This window comes from Pseudophryne corroboree, unplaced genomic scaffold (genome assembly GCF_028390025.1).
Source record: "Pseudophryne corroboree isolate aPseCor3 unplaced genomic scaffold, aPseCor3.hap2 scaffold_1516, whole genome shotgun sequence".
NCBI classification, from domain to species: domain Eukaryota; kingdom Metazoa; phylum Chordata; class Amphibia; order Anura; family Myobatrachidae; genus Pseudophryne; species Pseudophryne corroboree.
In genome coordinates this window covers 58,873-77,096 of record NW_026968148.1, presented here as the reverse complement: position 1 = coordinate 77,096, position 18,224 = coordinate 58,873, and the positions used below count along the sequence as shown (strand labels likewise).

Below are 18,224 nucleotides of genomic sequence, written 5' to 3'. Positions count from 1 at the left end.
CAACGATTTTGTGAGAAACATTTTCACCCTTAAATAAAGATTTTCTTAATTCCTTACCTGTGTGCTAATTAGATATCACCTTGTTTTCACATTAAACAGACTTCCACATGAGAAAGCAGCAAGGATGCAGTGGCGTTAATGTTTCCTGGTGTCAACCTGTATTATTTCAGTAGAAATTGAAATGAGGATGCATCTTGCTGCCTTTCCAATGAAGCAAGTTTAATTTAGTAATAGGTGAAAAACCATCCCTACAAAGGTGTTAATCAGAGACTTGGTTTTGTGGACACTTTTCAGAGAACAAATTTGTTAGCATAAAAATAAAGCCAGAAAATGAAGAGCTGTTTAATCACTCAATTGGATTTTTTTTGCCAGCATATTTCTTTTTCTCTGCAACCCACTGCTAAATTGTGCTTCCTAGCTGTTTTTATTAAATCACTGAATCAAATCTAACTCTGATTACATCAGAAAAGGCCAGGTACCCTACACCATAACAGGGGGTTTGAAATTTTGACTTGTCTACTTAAAGATCACCAAAATCTGATAACAAGGTCAATTACGTCCCTGGGTGGGATTGAACCACCAACCTTTTGGTTAATAGCCGTGCACACTAACTGATTGTGCCACAGAGCCACTTTGCGAAAGTCCATACTGACAAAGGCTAATAAGCATTCATCTAAAACGTTTCCTAGAAAAACTTTAAAAAGTCAATAATCTGGAGAGTTTTTGTAAGATGTTTCTTCCATCAACCAACGAAGAAACACATTGGTACTTTCCCATGATGAGTGAGTGCTTCAGGATCTCTTGCACTTACATGTGCAGCAGAGTACAGCAATGGAAGCATGCTGGGCCCATAACCCAGCGGTAGGCAGATTGAAACTATCCTCTGCTATATGCATTTTTTTTTGTTAATTAAAGTAATCCAAAACTGGGATTGATATTTTGGCTCTTTTATTTTTACTTAAAGTACAATAACTTTTACCATTTTAATTTGTTTTAATAGTATATTGACAGTATTGTTTTCTTTCAAAAATCCACTTAATTTTCTTTACCCTTTTATTAAAATGGTAATTGACAAAAACAAACTACATTGTCACCAGAAGAGCAATACAAAATGTACAAGTGATATATTAAAATCATCTTTCCAGCTTGAATTTCAATGATGCATTGGGGCAACGATTTTGTGAGAAACATCTTCACCCTTAAAGATTTTCTTAATTCCTTACCTGTGTGCTAATTAGATATCACCTTGTTTTCACATTAAACAGACTTCCACATGAGAAAGCAGCAAGGATGCAGTGGCGTTAATGTTTCCTGGTGTCAACCTGTATTATTTCAGTAGAAATTGAAATGAGGATGCATCTTGCTGCCTTTCCAATGAAGCAAGTTTAATTTAGTAATAGGTGAAAAACCATCCCTACAAAGGTGTTAATCAGAGACTTGGTTTTGTGGACACTTTTCAGAGAACAAATTTGTTAGCATAAAAATAAAGCCAGAAAATGAAGAGCTGTTTAATCACTCAATTGGATTTTTTTTTGCCAGCATATTTCTTTTTCTCTGCAACCCACTGCTAAATTGTGCTTCCTAGCTGTTTTTATTAAATCACTGAATCAAATCTAACTCTGATTACATCAGAAAAGGCCAGGTACCCTACACCATAACAGGGGGTTTGAAATTTTGACTTGTCTACTTAAAGATCACCAAAATCTGATAACAAGGTCAATTACGTCCCTGGGTGGGATTGAACCACCAACCTTTTGGTTAATAGCCGTGCACACTAACTGATTGTGCCACAGAGACACTTTGCGAAAGTCCATACTGACAAAGGCTAATAAGCATTCATCTAAAACGTTTCCTAGAAAAACTTTAAAAAGTCAATAATCTGGAGAGTTTTTGTAAGATGTTTCTTCCATCAACCAACGAAGAAACACATTGGTACTTTCCCATGATGAGTGAGTGCTTCAGGATCTCTTGCACTTACATGTGCAGCAGAGTACAGCAATGGAAGCATGCTGGGCCCATAACCCAGCGGTAGGCAGATTGAAACTATCCTCTGCTATATGCATTTTTTTTTTGTTAATTAAAGTAATCCAAAACTGGGATTGATATTTTGGCTCTTTTATTTTTACTTAAAGTACAATAACTTTTACCATTTTAATTTGTTTTAATAGTATATTGACAGTATTGTTTTCTTTCAAAAATCCACTTAATTTTCTTTACCCTTTTATTAAAATGGTAATTGACAAAAACAAACTACATTGTCACCAGAAGAGCAATACAAAATGTACAAGTGATATATTAAAATCATCTTTCCAGCTTGAATTTCAATGATGCATTGGGGCAACGATTTTGTGAGAAACATCTTCACCCTTAAAGATTTTCTTAATTCCTTACCTGTGTGCTAATTAGATATCACCTTGTTTTCACATTAAACAGACTTCCACATGAGAAAGCAGCAAGGATGCAGTGGCGTTAATGTTTCCTGGTGTCAACCTGTATTATTTCAGTAGAAATTGAAATGAGGATGCATCTTGCTGCCTTTCCAATGAAGCAAGTTTAATTTAGTAATAGGTGAAAAACCATCCCTACAAAGGTGTTAATCAGAGACTTGGTTTTGTGGACACTTTTCAGAGAACAAATTTGTTAGCATAAAAATAAAGCCAGAAAATGAAGAGCTGTTTAATCACTCAATTGGATTTTTTTTGCTAGCATATTTCTTTTTCTCTGCAACCCACTGCTAAATTGTGCTTCCTATCTGTTTTTATAAAATCACTGAATCAAATCTAACTCTGATTACATCAGAGAAGGCCAGATACCCTACACCATAACAGGGGGTTTGAAATTTTGAATTGTCTACTTAAAGATCACCAAAATCTGATAACAAGGTCAATTACGTCCCTGGGTGGGATTGAACCACCAACCTTTTGGTTAGTAGCCAAACACACTAACCGATTGCGCCACAGAGACACTTTGCAAAAAGTACATACTGACAAAGGCTAATAAGCATACATCTAGAACGTTTCCTAGAAAAACTTTAAAAAGTCAATAATCTGGAGAGTTTTTGTAAGATGTTTCTTCCATTAAACAACGAAGAAACACATTGGTACTTTCCCATGATGAGTGAGTGCTTCAGGATCTCTTGCACTTACATGTGCAGCAGAGTACTGCAATGGAAGCATGCTGGGCCCATAACCCAGAGGTAGGCAGATTGAAACTATCCTTTGCTATATGCATTTTTTTTTGTTAATTTAAGTAATCAAAACTGGGATTGATATTTTTGCTCTTTTATTTTTACTTAAAGTACAATAACTTTTACCATTTTAATTTGTTTTAATAGTATATTGACAGTATAGTTTTCTTTAAAAAATCCACTTAATTTTCTTTACCCTATTATTAAAAGGGTAATTGACAAAAACAAACTACATTGTCACCAGAAGAGCAATACAAAATGTACAAGTGATATATTAAAATCATCTTTCCAGCTTGAATTTCAATGATGCATTGGGGCAACGATTTTGTGAGAAACATCTTCACCCTTAAATAAAGATTTTCTTAATTCCTTACCTGTGTGCTAATTAGATATCACCTTGTTTTCACATTAAACAGACTTCTACATGAGAAAGCAGCAAGGATGCAGTGGCGTTAATGTTTCCTTGTGTCAACCTGTATTATTTCAGTAGACATTGAAATGAGGATGCATCTTGCTGCCTTTCCAATGAAGCAAGTTTAATTTAGTAATAGGTGAAAAACCATCCCAACAAAGGTGTTAATCAGAGACTTGGCTTTGTGGACACTTTTCAGAGAACAAATTTGTTAGCATAAAAATAAAGGCAGAAAATGAAGAGCTGTTTAATCACTCAATTGGATTTTTCTACCAGCATATTTTTTTCTCTGCAACCCATTGCTAAATTGTGCTTCCTAGCTGTTTTTTATAAAATCACTGAATCAAATCTAACTCTGATTACATCAGAGAAGGCCAGGTACCCTACACCATAAGAGGGGGTTTGAAATTTTGACTTGTCTACTTAAATATCACCAAAACCTGATCACAAGGTCAATTATGTCCCTAGGTGGGATTGAACCACCAACCTTTTGGTTAGTAGCCAGACACACTAACCGATTGCGCCACAGAGACACTTTGCAAAAAGTACATACTGACAAAGGCTAATAAGCATTCATCTAGAACGGTTCCTAGAAAAACTTTAAAAAGTCAATAATCTGGAGAGTTTTTGTAAGAATTTTCTTAAATCAACCAACGAAGAAACACATTGGTACTTTCCCATGATGAGTGAGTGCTTCAGGATCTCTTGCACTTACATGTGCAGCAGAGTACTGCAATGGAAGCATGCTGGGCCCATTACCCAGAGGTAGGCAGATTGAAACTATCCTCTGCTATATGCATTTTTTTTGTTAAAGTAATCCAAAACTGGGATTGATATGTTAGCTATTTTATGTTTACTTAAAGTACAATGACTTTTACCATTTTAATTTGTTTTAATAGTATATTGACAGTATTGTTTTCTTTCAAAAATCCACTTAATTTTCTTTACCCTATTATTAAAATGGTAATTGACAAAAACAAACTACATTGTCACCAGAAGAGCAATACAAAATGTACAAGTGATATATTAAAATCATCTTTCCAGCTTGAATTTCAATGATGCATTGGGGCAACGATTTTGTGAGAAACATCTTCACCCTTAAATAAAGATTTTCTTAATTCCTTACCTGTGTGCTAATTAGATATCACCTTGTTTTCACATTAAACAGACTTCCACATGAGAAAGCAGCAAGGATGCATTGGCGTTAATGTTTCCTGCTGTCAACCTGTATTATTTCAGTAGACATTGAAATGAGGATGCATCTTGCTGCCTTTCCAATGAAGCAAGTTTAATTTAGTAATAGGTGAAAAAACATCCTTACAAAGGTGTTCATCAGAGACTTGGCTTTGTGGACACTTTTCAGAGAACAAATTTGTTAGCATAAAAATAAAGCCAGAAAATGAAGAGCTGTTTAATCACTCAATTGGATTTTTTTGCAAGCATATTTCTTTTTCTCTGCAACCCACTGCTAAATTGTGCTTCCTAGCTGTTTTTATAAAATCACTGAATCAAATCTAACTCTGATTACATCAGAGAAGGCCAGGTACCCTACACCATAAGAGGGGATTTGAAATTTTGACTTGTCTACTTAAAGATCACCAAAATCTGATAACAAGGTCAATTACGTCCCTGGGTGGGATTGAACCACCAACCTTTTGGTTTATAGCCGTACACACTAACTGATTGCGCCACAGAGACACTTTGCAAAAGTACATACTGACAAAGGCTAATAAGCATTCATCTAAAACGTTTCCTAGAAAAACTTTAAAAAGTCAATAATCTGGAGAGTTTTTGTAAGATGTTTCTTCCATCCACCAACGAAGAAACACATTGGTACTTTCCCATGATGAGTGAGTGCTTCAGGATCTCTTGCACTTACATGTGCAGCAGAGTACTGCAATGGAAGCATGCTGGGCCCATAACCCAGAGGTAGGCAGATTAAAACTAGCCTCTGCTATATGCATTTTTTTTGTTAATTAAAGTAATCCAAAACTGGGATTGATATTTTTGCTCTTTTATTTTTCATTAAAGTACAATAACTTTTACCATTTTAATTTGTTTTAATAGCATATTGAAAGTATTGTTTTCTTTTAAAAATCCATTAATTTTCTTTACCCTATTATTAAAATGGTAATTGACAAAAACAAACTACATTGTCACCAGAAGAGCAATACAAAATGTACAAGTGATATATTAAAATCATCTTTCCAGCTTGAATTTCAATGATGCATTGGGGCAACGATTTTGTGAGAAACATTTTCACCCTTAAATAAAGATTTTCTTAATTCCTTACCTGTGTGCTAATTAGATATCACCTTGTTTTCACATTAAACAGACTTCCACATGAGAAAGCAGCAAGGATGCAGTGGCGTTAATGTTTCCTGGTGTCAACCTGTATTATTTCAGTAGACATTGAAATGCGGATGCATCTTGCTGCCTTTCCAATGAAGCAAGTTTAATTTAGTAATAGGTGAAAAACCATCCCTACAAAGGTGTTAATCAGAGACTTGGCTTTGTGGACACTTTTCAGAGAACAAATTTGTTAGCATAAAAATAAAGCCAGAAAATGAAGAGCTGTTTAATCACTCAATTGGATTTTTTTTGCCAGCATATTTCTTTTTCTCTGCAACCCACTGCTAAATTGTGCTTCCTAGCTGTTTTTATAAAATCAATGAATCAAATCTAACTCTGATTACATCAGAGAAGGCCAGGTACCCTTCACCATAACAGGGGGTTTGAAATTTTGACTTGTCTACTTAAAGATCACCAAAATCTGATAACAAGGTCAATTACGTCCCTGGGTGGGATTGAACCACCAACCTTTTGGTTAGTAGCCAGACACACTAACCGATTGCGCCACAGAGACACTTTGCAAAAAGGACATACTGACAAAGGCTAATAAGCATACATCTAGAACGTTTCCTAGAAAAACTTTAAAAAGTCAATAATCTGGAGAGTTTTTGTAAGATGTTTCTTCCATCAACCAACGAAGAAACACATTGGTACTTTCCCATGATGAGTGAGTGCTTCAGGATCTCTTGCACTTACATGTGCAGCAAAGTACTGCAATGGAAGCATGCGGGGCCCATAACGCAGAGGTAGGCAGATTAAAACTATCCTCTGCTATATGCATTTTTTTTGTTAATTAAAGTAATCCAAAACTGGGATTGATATTTTTGCTCTTTTATTTTTCATTAAAGTACAATAACTTTTACCATTTTAATTTGTTTTAATAGTATATTGAAAGTATAGTTTTCTTTCAAAAATCCACTTAATTTTCTTTACCCTATTATTAAAAGGGTAATTGACAAAAACAAACTACATTGTCACCAGAAGAGCAATACAAAATGTACAAGTGATATATTAAAATCATCTTTCCAGCTTGAATTTCAATGATGCATTGGGGCAACGATTTTGTGAGAAACATTTTCACCCTTAAATAAAGATTTTCTTAATTCCTTACCTGTGTGCTAATTAGATATCACCTTGTTTTCACATTAAACAGACTTCCACATGAGAAAGCAGCAAGGATGCAGTGGCGTTAATGTTTCCTGGTGTCAACCTGTATTATTTCAGTAGAAATTGAAATGAGGATGCATCTTGCTGCCTTTCCAATGAAGCAAGTTTAATTTAGTAATAGGTGAAAAACCATCCCTACAAAGGTGTTAATCAGAGACTTGGTTTTGTGGACACTTTTCAGAGAACAAATTTGTTAGCATAAAAATAAAGCCAGAAAATGAAGAGCTGTTTAATCACTCAATTGGATTTTTTTTGCCAGCATATTTCTTTTTCTCTGCAACCCACTGCTAAATTGTGCTTCCTAGCTGTTTTTATTAAATCACTGAATCAAATCTAACTCTGATTACATCAGAAAAGGCCAGGTACCCTACACCATAACAGGGGGTTTGAAATTTTGACTTGTCTACTTAAAGATCACCAAAATCTGATAACAAAGTCAATTACGTCCCTGGGTGGGATTGAACCACCAACCTTTTGGTTAATAGCCGTGCACACTAACTGATTGTGCCACAGAGCCACTTTGCGAAAGTCCATACTGACAAAGGCTAATAAGCATTCATCTAAAACGTTTCCTAGAAAAACTTTAAAAAGTCAATAATCTGGAGAGTTTTTGTAAGATGTTTCTTCCATCAACCAACGAAGAAACACATTGGTACTTTCCCATGATGAGTGAGTGCTTCAGGATCTCTTGCACTTACATGTGCAGCAGAGTACAGCAATGGAAGCATGCTGGGCCCATAACCCAGCGGTAGGCAGATTGAAACTATCCTCTGCTATATGCATTTTTTTTTGTTAATTAAAGTAATCCAAAACTGGGATTGATATTTTGGCTCTTTTATTTTTACTTAAAGTACAATAACTTTTACCATTTTAATTTGTTTTAATAGTATATTGACAGTATTGTTTTCTTTCAAAAATCCACTTAATTTTCTTTACCCTTTTATTAAAATGATAATTGACAAAAACAAACTACATTGTCACCAGAAGAGCAATACAAAATGTACAAGTGATATATTAAAATCATCTTTCCAGCTTGAATTTCAATGATGCATTGGGGCAACGATTTTGTGAGAAACATCTTCACCCTTAAAGATTTTCTTAATTCCTTACTTGTGTGCTAATTAGATATCACCTTGTTTTCACATTAAACAGACTTCCACATGAGAAAGCAGCAAGAATGCAGTGGCGTTAATGTTTCCTGGTGTCAACCTGTATTATTTCAGTAGAAATTGAAATGAGGATGCATCTTGCTGCCTTTCCAATGAAGCAAGTTTAATTTAGTAATAGGTGAAAAACCATCCCTACAAAGGTGTTAATCAGAGACTTGGTTTTGTGGACACTTTTCAGAGAACAAATTTGTTAGCATAAAAATAAAGCCAGAAAATGAAGAGCTGTTTAATCACTCAATTGGATTTTTTTTTGCCAGCATATTTCTTTTTCTCTGCAACCCACTGCTAAATTGTGCTTCCTAGCTGTTTTTATTAAATCACTGAATCAAATCTAACTCTGATTACATCAGAAAAGGCCAGGTACCCTACACCATAACAGGGGGTTTGAAATTTTGACTTGTCTACTTAAAGATCACCAAAATCTGATAACAAGGTCAATTACGTCCCTGGGTGGGATTGAACCACCAACCTTTTGGTTAATAGCCGTGCACACTAACTGATTGTGCCACAGAGACACTTTGCGAAAGTCAATACTGACAAAGGCTAATAAGCATTCATCTAAAACGTTTCCTAGAAAAACTTTAAAAAGTCAATAATCTGGAGAGTTTTTGTAAGATGTTTCTTCCATCAACCAACGAAGAAACACATTGGTACTTTCCCATGATGAGTGAGTGCTTCAGGATCTCTTGCACTTACATGTGCAGCAGAGTACAGCAATGGAAGCATGCTGGGCCCATAACCCAGCGGTAGGCAGATTGAAACTATCCTCTGCTATATGCATTTTTTTTTTGTTAATTAAAGTAATCCAAAACTGGGATTGATATTTTGGCTCTTTTATTTTTACTTAAAGTACAATAACTTTTACCATTTTAATTTGTTTTAATAGTATATTGACAGTATTGTTTTCTTTCAAAAATCCACTTAATTTTCTTTACCCTTTTATTAAAATGGTAATTGACAAAAACAAACTACATTGTCACCAGAAGAGCAATACAAAATGTACAAGTGATATATTAAAATCATCTTTCCAGCTTGAATTTCAATGATGCATTGGGGCAACGATTTTGTGAGAAACATCTTCACCCTTAAAGATTTTCTTAATTCCTTACCTGTGTGCTAATTAGATATCACCTTGTTTTCACATTAAACAGACTTCCACATGAGAAAGCAGCAAGGATGCAGTGGCGTTAATGTTTCCTGGTGTCAACCTGTATTATTTCAGTAGAAATTGAAATGAGGATGCATCTTGCTGCCTTTCCAATGAAGCAAGTTTAATTTAGTAATAGGTGAAAAACCATCCCTACAAAGGTGTTAATCAGAGACTTGGTTTTGTGGACACTTTTCAGAGAACAAATTTGTTAGCATAAAAATAAAGCCAGAAAATGAAGAGCTGTTTAATCACTCAATTGGATTTTTTTTGCTAGCATATTTCTTTTTCTCTGCAACCCACTGCTAAATTGTGCTTCCTATCTGTTTTTATAAAATCACTGAATCAAATCTAACTCTGATTACATCAGAGAAGGCCAGATACCCTACACCATAACAGGGGGTTTGAAATTTTGAATTGTCTACTTAAAGATCACCAAAATCTGATAACAAGGTCAATTACGTCCCTGGGTGGGATTGAACCACCAACCTTTTGGTTAGTAGCCAAACACACTAACCGATTGCGCCACAGAGACACTTTGTAAAAAGTACATACTGACAAAGGCTAATAAGCATACATCTAGAACGTTTCCTAGAAAAACTTTAAAAAGTCAATAATCTGGAGAGTTTTTGTAAGATGTTTCTTCCATCAACCAACGAAGAAACACATTGGTACTTTCCCATGATGACTGAGTGCTTCAGGATCTCTTGCACTTACATGTGCAGCAGAGTACTGCAATGGAAGCATGCTGGGCCCATAACCCAGAGGTAGGCAGATTGAAACTATCCTTTGCTCTATGCATTTTTTTTGTTAAAGTAATCCAAAACTGGGATTGATATGTTAGCTATTTTATGTTTACTTAAAGTACAATGACTTTTACCATTTTAATTTGTTTTAATAGTATATTGACAGTATTGTTTTCTTTCAAAAATCCACTTAATTTTCTTTACCCTATTATTAAAATGGTAATTGACAAAAACAAACTACATTGTCACCAGAAGAGCAATACAAAATGTACAAGTGATATATTAAAATCATCTTTCCAGCTTGAATTTCAATGATGCATTGGGGCAACGATTTTGTGAGAAACATCTTCACCCTTAAATAAAGATTTTCTTAATTCCTTACCTGTGTGCTAATTAGATATCACCTTGTTTTCACATTAAACAGACTTCCACATGAGAAAGCAGCAAGGATGCATTGGCGTTAATGTTTCCTGCTGTCAACCTGTATTATTTCAGTAGACATTGAAATGAGGATGCATCTTGCTGCCTTTCCAATGAAGCAAGTTTAATTTAGTAATAGGTGAAAAACCATCCTTACAAAGGTGTTCATCAGAGACTTGGCTTTGTGGACACTTTTCAGAGAACAAATTTGTTAGCATAAAAATAAAGCCAGAAAATGAAGAGCTGTTTAATCACTCAATTGGATTTTTTTGCCAGCATATTTCTTTTTCTCTGCAACCCACTGCTAAATTGTGCTTCCTAGCTGTTTTTATAAAATCACTGAATCAAATCTAACTCTGATTACATCAGAGAAGGCCAGGTACCCTACACCATAACAGGGGGTTTGAAATTTTGAATTGTCTTCTTAAAGATCACCAAAATCTGATAACAAGGTCAATTACGTCCCTGGGTGGGATTGAACCACCAACCTTTTGGTTAGTAGCCAAACACACTAACCGATTGCGCCACAGAGACACTTTGTAAAAAGTACATACTGACAAAGGCTAATAAGCATACATCTAGAACGTTTCCTAGAAAAACTTTAAAAAGTCAATAATCTGGAGAGTTTTTGTAAGATGTTTCTTCCATCAACCAACGAAGAAACACATTGGTACTTTCCCATGATGACTGAGTGCTTCAGGATCTCTTGCACTTACATGTGCAGCAGAGTACTGCAATGGAAGCATGCTGGGCCCATAACCCAGAGGTAGGCAGATTGAAACTATCCTTTGCTCTATGCATTTTTTTTTTAATTTAAGTAATCAAAACTGGGATTGATATTTTTGCTCTTTTATTTTTACTTAAAGTACAATAACTTTTACCATTTTAATTTGTTTTAATAGTATATTGACAGTATAGTTTTCTTTAAAAAATCCACTTAATTTTCTTTACCCTATTATTAAAAGGGTAATTGACAAAAACAAACTACATTGTCACCAGAAGAGCAATACAAAATGTACAAGTGATATATTAAAATCATCTTTCCAGCTTGAATTTCAATGATGCATTGGGGCAACGATTTTGTGAGAAACATCTTCACCCTTAAATAAAGATTTTCCTAATTCCTTACCTGTGTGCTAATTAGATATCACCTTGTTTTCACATTAAACAGACTTCTACATGAGAAAGCAGCAAGGATGCAGTGGCGTTAATGTTTCCTGGTGTCAACCTGTATTATTTCAGTAGACATTGAAATGCGGATGCATCTTGCTGCCTTTCCAATGAAGCAAGTTTAATTTAGTAATAGGTGAAAAACCATCCCTACAAAGGTGTTAATCAGAGTCTTGGCTTTGTGGACACTTTTCAGAGAACAAATTTGTTAGCATAAAAATAAAGCCAGAAAATTAAGAGCTGTTTAATCACTCAATTGGATTTTTTTGCCAGCATATTTCTTTTTCTCTGCAACCCACTGCTAAATTGTGCTTCCTAGCTGTTTTTATAAAATCAATGAATCAAATCTAACTCTGATTACATCAGAGAAGGCCAGGTACCCTACACCATAACAGGGGGTTTGAAATTTTGACTTGTCTACTTAAAGATCACCAAAATCTGATAACAAGGTCAATTACATCCCTGGGTGGGATTGAACCACCAACCTTTTGGTTAGTAGCTGGACACACTAACCGATTGCGCCACAGAGACACTTTGCAAAAAGTACATACTGACAAAGGCTAATAAGCATACATCTAGAACGTTTCCTAGAAAAACTTTAAAAAGTCAATAATCTGGAGAGTTTTTGTAAGATGTTTCTTCCATTAACCAACGAAGAAACACATTGGTACTTTCCCATGATGAGTGAGTGCTTCAGGATCTCTTGCACTTACATGTGCAGCAGAGTACTGCAATGGAAGCATGCTGGGCCCATAACCCAGAGGTAGGCAGATTGAAACTATCCTTTGCTATATGCATTTTTTTTGTTAATTTAAGTAATCAAAACTGGGATTGATATTTTTGCTCTTTTATTTTTACTTAAAGTACAATAACTTTTACCATTTTAATTTGTTTTAATAGTATATTGACAGTATAGTTTTCTTTAAAAAATCCACTTAATTTTCTTTACCCTATTATTAAAAGGGTAATTGACAAAAACAAACTACATTGTCACCAGAAGAGCAATACAAAATGTACAAGTGATATATTAAAATCATCTTTCCAGCTTGAATTTCAATGATGCATTGGGGCAACGATTTTGTGAGAAACATCTTCACCCTTAAATAAAGATTTTCTTAATTCCTTACCTGTGTGCTAATTAGATATCACCTTGTTTTCACATTAAACAGACTTCTACATGAGAAAGCAGCAAGGATGCAGTGGCGTTAATGTTTCCTTGTGTCAACCTGTATTATTTCAGTAGACATTGAAATGAGGATGCATCTTGCTGCCTTTCCAATGAAGCAAGTTTAATTTAGTAATAGGTGAAAAACCATCCCTACAAAGGTGTTAATCAGAGACTTGGCTTTGTGGACACTTTTTAGAGAACAAATTTGTTAGCATAAAAATAAAGGCAGAAAATGAAGAGCTGTTTAATCACTCAATTGGATTTTTCTACCAGCATATTTTTTTCTCTGCAACCCATTGCTAAATTGTGCTTCCTAGCTGTTTTTTATAAAATCACTGAATCAAATCTAACTCTGATTACATCAGAGAAGGCCAGGTACCCTACACCATAAGAGGGGGTTTGAAATTTTGACTTGTCTACTTAAATATCACCAAAACCTGATCACAAGGTCAATTATGTCCCTAGGTGGGATTGAACCACCAACCTTTTGGTTAGTAGCCAGACACACTAACCGATTGCGCCACAGAGACACTTTGCAAAAAGTACATACTGACAAAGGCTAATAAGCATTCATCTAGAACGGTTCCTAGAAAAACTTTAAAAAGTCAATAATCTGGAGAGTTTTTGTAAGAATTTTCTTAAATCAACCAACGAAGAAACACATTGGTACTTTCCCATGATGAGTGAGTGCTTCAGGATCTCTTGCACTTACATGTGCAGCAGAGTACTGCAATGGAAGCATGCTGGGCCCATTACCCAGAGGTAGGCAGATTGAAACTATCCTCTGCTATATGCATTTTTTTTGTTAAAGTAATCCAAAACTGGGATTGATATGTTAGCTATTTTATGTTTACTTAAAGTACAATGACTTTTACCATTTTAATTTGTTTTAATAGTATATTGACAGTATTGTTTTCTTTCAAAAATCCGCTTAATTTTCTTTACCCTATTATTAAAATGGTAATTGACAAAAACAAACTACATTGTCACCAGAAGAGCAATACAAAATGTACAAGTGATATATTAAAATCATCTTTCCAGCTTGAATTTCAATGATGCATTGGGGCAACGATTTTGTGAGAAACATCTTCACCCTTAAATAAAGATTTTCTTAATTCCTTACCTGTGTGCTAATTAGATATCACCTTGTTTTCACATTAAACAGACTTCCACATGAGAAAGCAGCAAGGATGCATTGGCGTTAATGTTTCCTGCTGTCAACCTGTATTATTTCAGTAGACATTGAAATGAGGATGCATCTTGCTGCCTTTCCAATGAAGCAAGTTTAATTTAGTAATAGGTGAAAAACCATCCTTACAAAGGTGTTCATCAGAGACTTGGCTTTGTGGACACTTTTCAGAGAACAAATTTGTTAGCATAAAAATAAAGCCAGAAAATGAAGAGCTGTTTAATCACTCAATTGGATTTTTTTGCCAGCATATTTCTTTTTCTCTGCAACCCACTGCTAAATTGTGCTTCCTAGCTGTTTTTATAAAATCTCTGAATCAAATCTAACTCTGATTACATCAGAGAAGGCCAGGTACCCTACACCATAAGAGGGGATTTGAAATTTTGACTTGTCTACTTAAAGATCACCAAAATCTGATAACAAGGTCAATTACGTCCCTGGGTGGGATTGAACCACCAACCTTTTGGTTTTTAGCCGTACACACTAACTGATTGCGCCACAGAGACACTTTGCAAATGTACATACTGACAAAGGCTAATAAGCATTCATCTAAAACGTTTCCTAGAAAAACTTTAAAAAGTCAATAATCTGGAGAGTTTTTGTAAGATGTTTCTTCCATCCACCAACGAAGAAACACATTGGTACTTTCCCATGATGAGTGAGTGCTTCAGGATCTCTTGCACTTACATGTGCAGCAGAGTACTGCAATGGAAGCATGCTGGGCCCATAACCCAGAGGTAGGCAGATTAAAACTAGCCTCTGCTATATGCATTTTTTTTGTTAATTAAAGTAATCCAAAACTGGGATTGATATTTTTGCTCTTTTATTTTTCATTAAAGTACAAATAACTTTTACCATTTTAATTTGTTTTAATAGCATATTGAAAGTATTGTTTTCTTTTAAAAATCCATTAATTTTCTTTACCCTATTATTAAAATGGTAATTGACAAAAACAAACTACATTGTCACCAGAAGAGCAATACAAAATGTACAAGTGATATATTAAAATCATCTTTCCAGCTTGAATTTCAATGATGCATTGGGGCAACGATTTTGTGAGAAACATTTTCACCCTTAAATAAAGATTTTCTTAATTCCTTACCTGTGTGCTAATTAGATATCACCTTGTTTTCACATTAAACAGACTTCCACATGAGAAAGCAGCAAGGATGCAGTGGCGTTAATGTTTCCTGGTGTCAACCTGTATTATTTCAGTAGACATTGAAATGCGGATGCATCTTGCTGCCTTTCCAATGAAGCAAGTTTAATTTAGTAATAGGTGAAAAACCATCCCTACAAAGGTGTTAATCAGAGACTTGGCTTTGTGGACACTTTTCAGAGAACAAATTTGTTAGCATAAAAATAAAGCCAGAAAATGAAGAGCTGTTTAATCACTCAATTGGATTTTTTTTGCCAGCATATTTCTTTTTCTCTGCAACCCACTGCTAAATTGTGCTTCCTAGCTGTTTTTATAAAATCAATGAATCAAATCTAACTCTGATTACATCAGAGAAGGCCAGGTACCCTACACCATAACAGGGGGTTTGAAATTTTGACTTGTCTACTTAAAGATCACCAAAATCTGATAACAAGGTCAATTACGTCCCTGGGTGGGATTGAACCACCAACCTTTTGGTTAGTAGCCAGACACACTAACCGATTGCGCCACAGAGACACTTTGCAAAAAGTACATACTGACAAAGGCTAATAAGCATACATCTAGAACGTTTCCTAGAAAAACTTTAAAAAGTCAATAATCTGGAGAGTTTTTGTAAGATGTTTCTTCCATCAACCAACGAAGAAACACATTGGTACTTTCCCATGATGAGTGAGTGCTTCAGGATCTCTTGCACTTACATGTGCAGCAGAGTACTGCAATGGAAGCATGCTGGGCCCATAACCCAGAGGTAGGCAGATTGAAACTATCCTTTGCTATATGCATTTTTTTTTTGTTAATTTAAGTAATCAAAACTGGGATTGATATTTTTGCTCTTTTATTTTTACTTAAAGTACATTAACTTTTTCCATTTTAATTTGTTTTAATAGTATATTGACAGTATAGTTTTCTTTAAAAAATCCACTTAATTTTCTTTACCCTATTATTAAAAGGGTAATTGACAAAAACAAACTACATTGTCACCAGAAGAGCAATACAAAATGTACAAGTGATATATTAAAATCATCTTTCCAGCTTGAATTTCAATGATGCATTGGGGCAACGATTTTGTGAGAAACATCTTCACCCTTAAATAAAGATTTTCTTAATTCCTTACCTGTGTGCTAATTAGATGTCACCTTGTTTTCACATTAAACAGACTTCTACATGAGAAAGCAGCAAGGATGCAGTGGCGTTAATGTTTCCTGGTGTCAACCTGTATTATTTCAGTAGACATTGAAATGAGGATGCATCTTGCTGCCTTTCCAATAAAGCAAGTTTAATTTAGTTATAGGTGAAAAACCATCCCTACAAAGGTGTTAATCAGAGACTTGGCTTTGTGGACACTTTTTAGAGAACAAATTTGTTAGCATAAAAATAAAGGCAGAAAATGAAGAGCTGTTTAATCACTCAATTGGATTTTTCTACCAGCATATTTTTTTCTCTGCAACCCATTGCTAAATTGTGCTTCCTAGCTGTTTTTTAGAAAATCACTGAATCAAATCTAACTCTGATTACATCAGAGAAGGCCAGGTACCCTACACCATAAGAGGGGGTTTGAAATTTTGACTTGTCTACTTAAAGATCACCAAAATCTGATAACAAGGTCAATTACGTCCCTGGGTGGGATTGAACCACCAACCTTTTGGTTTATAGCCGTACACACTAACTGATTGCGCCACAGAGACACTTTGCTAAAGTACATACTGACAAAGGCTAATAAGCATTCATCTAAAACGTTTCCTAGAAAAACTTTAAAAAGTCAATAATCTGGAGAGTTTTTGTAAGATGTTTCTTCCATCCACCAATGAAGAAATACATTGGTACTTTCCCATGATGAGTGAGTGCTTCAGGATCTCTTGCACTTACATGTGCAGCAGAGTACTGCAATGGAAGCATGCTGGGCCCATAACCCAGAGGTAGGCAGATTAAAACTATCCTCTGCTATATGCATTTTTTTGTTAATTAAAGTAATCCAAAACTGGGATTGATATTTTTGCTCTTTTATTTTTCATTAAAGTACAATAACTTTTACCATTTTAATTTGTTTTAATAGTATATTGACAGTATTGTTTTCTTTCAAAAATCCATTAATTTTCTTTACCCTATTATTAAAAGGGTAATTGACAAAAACAAACTACATTGTCACCAGAAGAGCAATACAAAATGTACAAGTGATATATTAAAATCATCTTTCCAGCTTGAATTTCAATGATGCATTGGGGCAACGATTTTGTGAGAAACATCTTCACCCTTAAATAAAGATTTTCTTAATTCCTTACCTGTGTGCTAATTAGATATCACCTTGTTTTCACATTAAACAGACTTCCACATGAGAACGCAGCAAGGATGCAGTGGCGTTAATGTTTCCTGGTGTCAACCCGTATTATTTCAGTAGACATTGAAATGAGGATGCATCTTGCTGCCTTTCCAATGAAGCAAATTTAGTTTAGTAATAGGTGAAAAACCATCCCTACAAAGGTGTTAATCAGAGACTTGGCTTTGTGGACACTTTTCAGAGAACAAATTTGTTAGCATAAAAATAAAGCCAGAAAATGAAGAGCTGTTTAATCACTCAATTGGATTTTTTTGCCAGCATATTCCTTTTTCTCTGCAACCCACTGCTAAATTGTGCTTCCTAGCTGTTTTTATAAAATCACTGAATCAAATTTAACTCTGATTACATCAGAGAAGGCCAGGTACCCTACACCATAAGAGGGGGTTTGAAATTTTGACTTGTCTACTTAAAGATCACCAAAATCTGATAACAAGGTCAATTACATCCCTGGGTGGGATTGAACCACCAACCTTTTGGTTTATAGCCGTACACACTAACTGATTGCGCCACAGAGACACTTTGCAAAAGTACATACTGACAAAGGCTAATAAGCATTCATCTAAAACGTTTCCTAGAAAAACTTTAAAAAGTCAATAATCTGGA

At 34.9% G+C, this 18,224-nt stretch overlaps 7 non-coding genes across 7 annotated transcripts; all 7 read right to left on the bottom strand.

Annotated features, from left to right (window-relative positions):
• Positions 1-2,890: 2,890 nt before the first annotated feature.
• On the bottom strand, positions 2,891-2,964 carry TRNAS-ACU (transfer RNA serine (anticodon ACU)). The gene has a single exon. It is a non-coding gene; the product is annotated as a tRNA-Ser (tRNA).
• Positions 2,965-4,058: 1,094 nt separating this feature from the next.
• TRNAS-ACU (transfer RNA serine (anticodon ACU)) lies at positions 4,059-4,132 on the bottom strand. The gene has a single exon. It is a non-coding gene; the product is annotated as a tRNA-Ser (tRNA).
• Positions 4,133-6,391: 2,259 nt separating this feature from the next.
• On the bottom strand, positions 6,392-6,465 carry TRNAS-ACU (transfer RNA serine (anticodon ACU)). Its single transcript has one exon. It is a non-coding gene; the product is annotated as a tRNA-Ser (tRNA).
• Positions 6,466-9,895: 3,430 nt separating this feature from the next.
• On the bottom strand, positions 9,896-9,969 carry TRNAS-ACU (transfer RNA serine (anticodon ACU)). The gene has a single exon. It is a non-coding gene; the product is annotated as a tRNA-Ser (tRNA).
• Positions 9,970-11,060: 1,091 nt separating this feature from the next.
• TRNAS-ACU (transfer RNA serine (anticodon ACU)) lies at positions 11,061-11,134 on the bottom strand. Its single transcript has one exon. It is a non-coding gene; the product is annotated as a tRNA-Ser (tRNA).
• Positions 11,135-13,394: 2,260 nt separating this feature from the next.
• TRNAS-ACU (transfer RNA serine (anticodon ACU)) lies at positions 13,395-13,468 on the bottom strand. Its single transcript has one exon. It is a non-coding gene; the product is annotated as a tRNA-Ser (tRNA).
• Positions 13,469-15,728: 2,260 nt separating this feature from the next.
• On the bottom strand, positions 15,729-15,802 carry TRNAS-ACU (transfer RNA serine (anticodon ACU)). The gene has a single exon. It is a non-coding gene; the product is annotated as a tRNA-Ser (tRNA).
• Between the last annotated feature and the right edge of the window lie 2,422 nt (positions 15,803-18,224).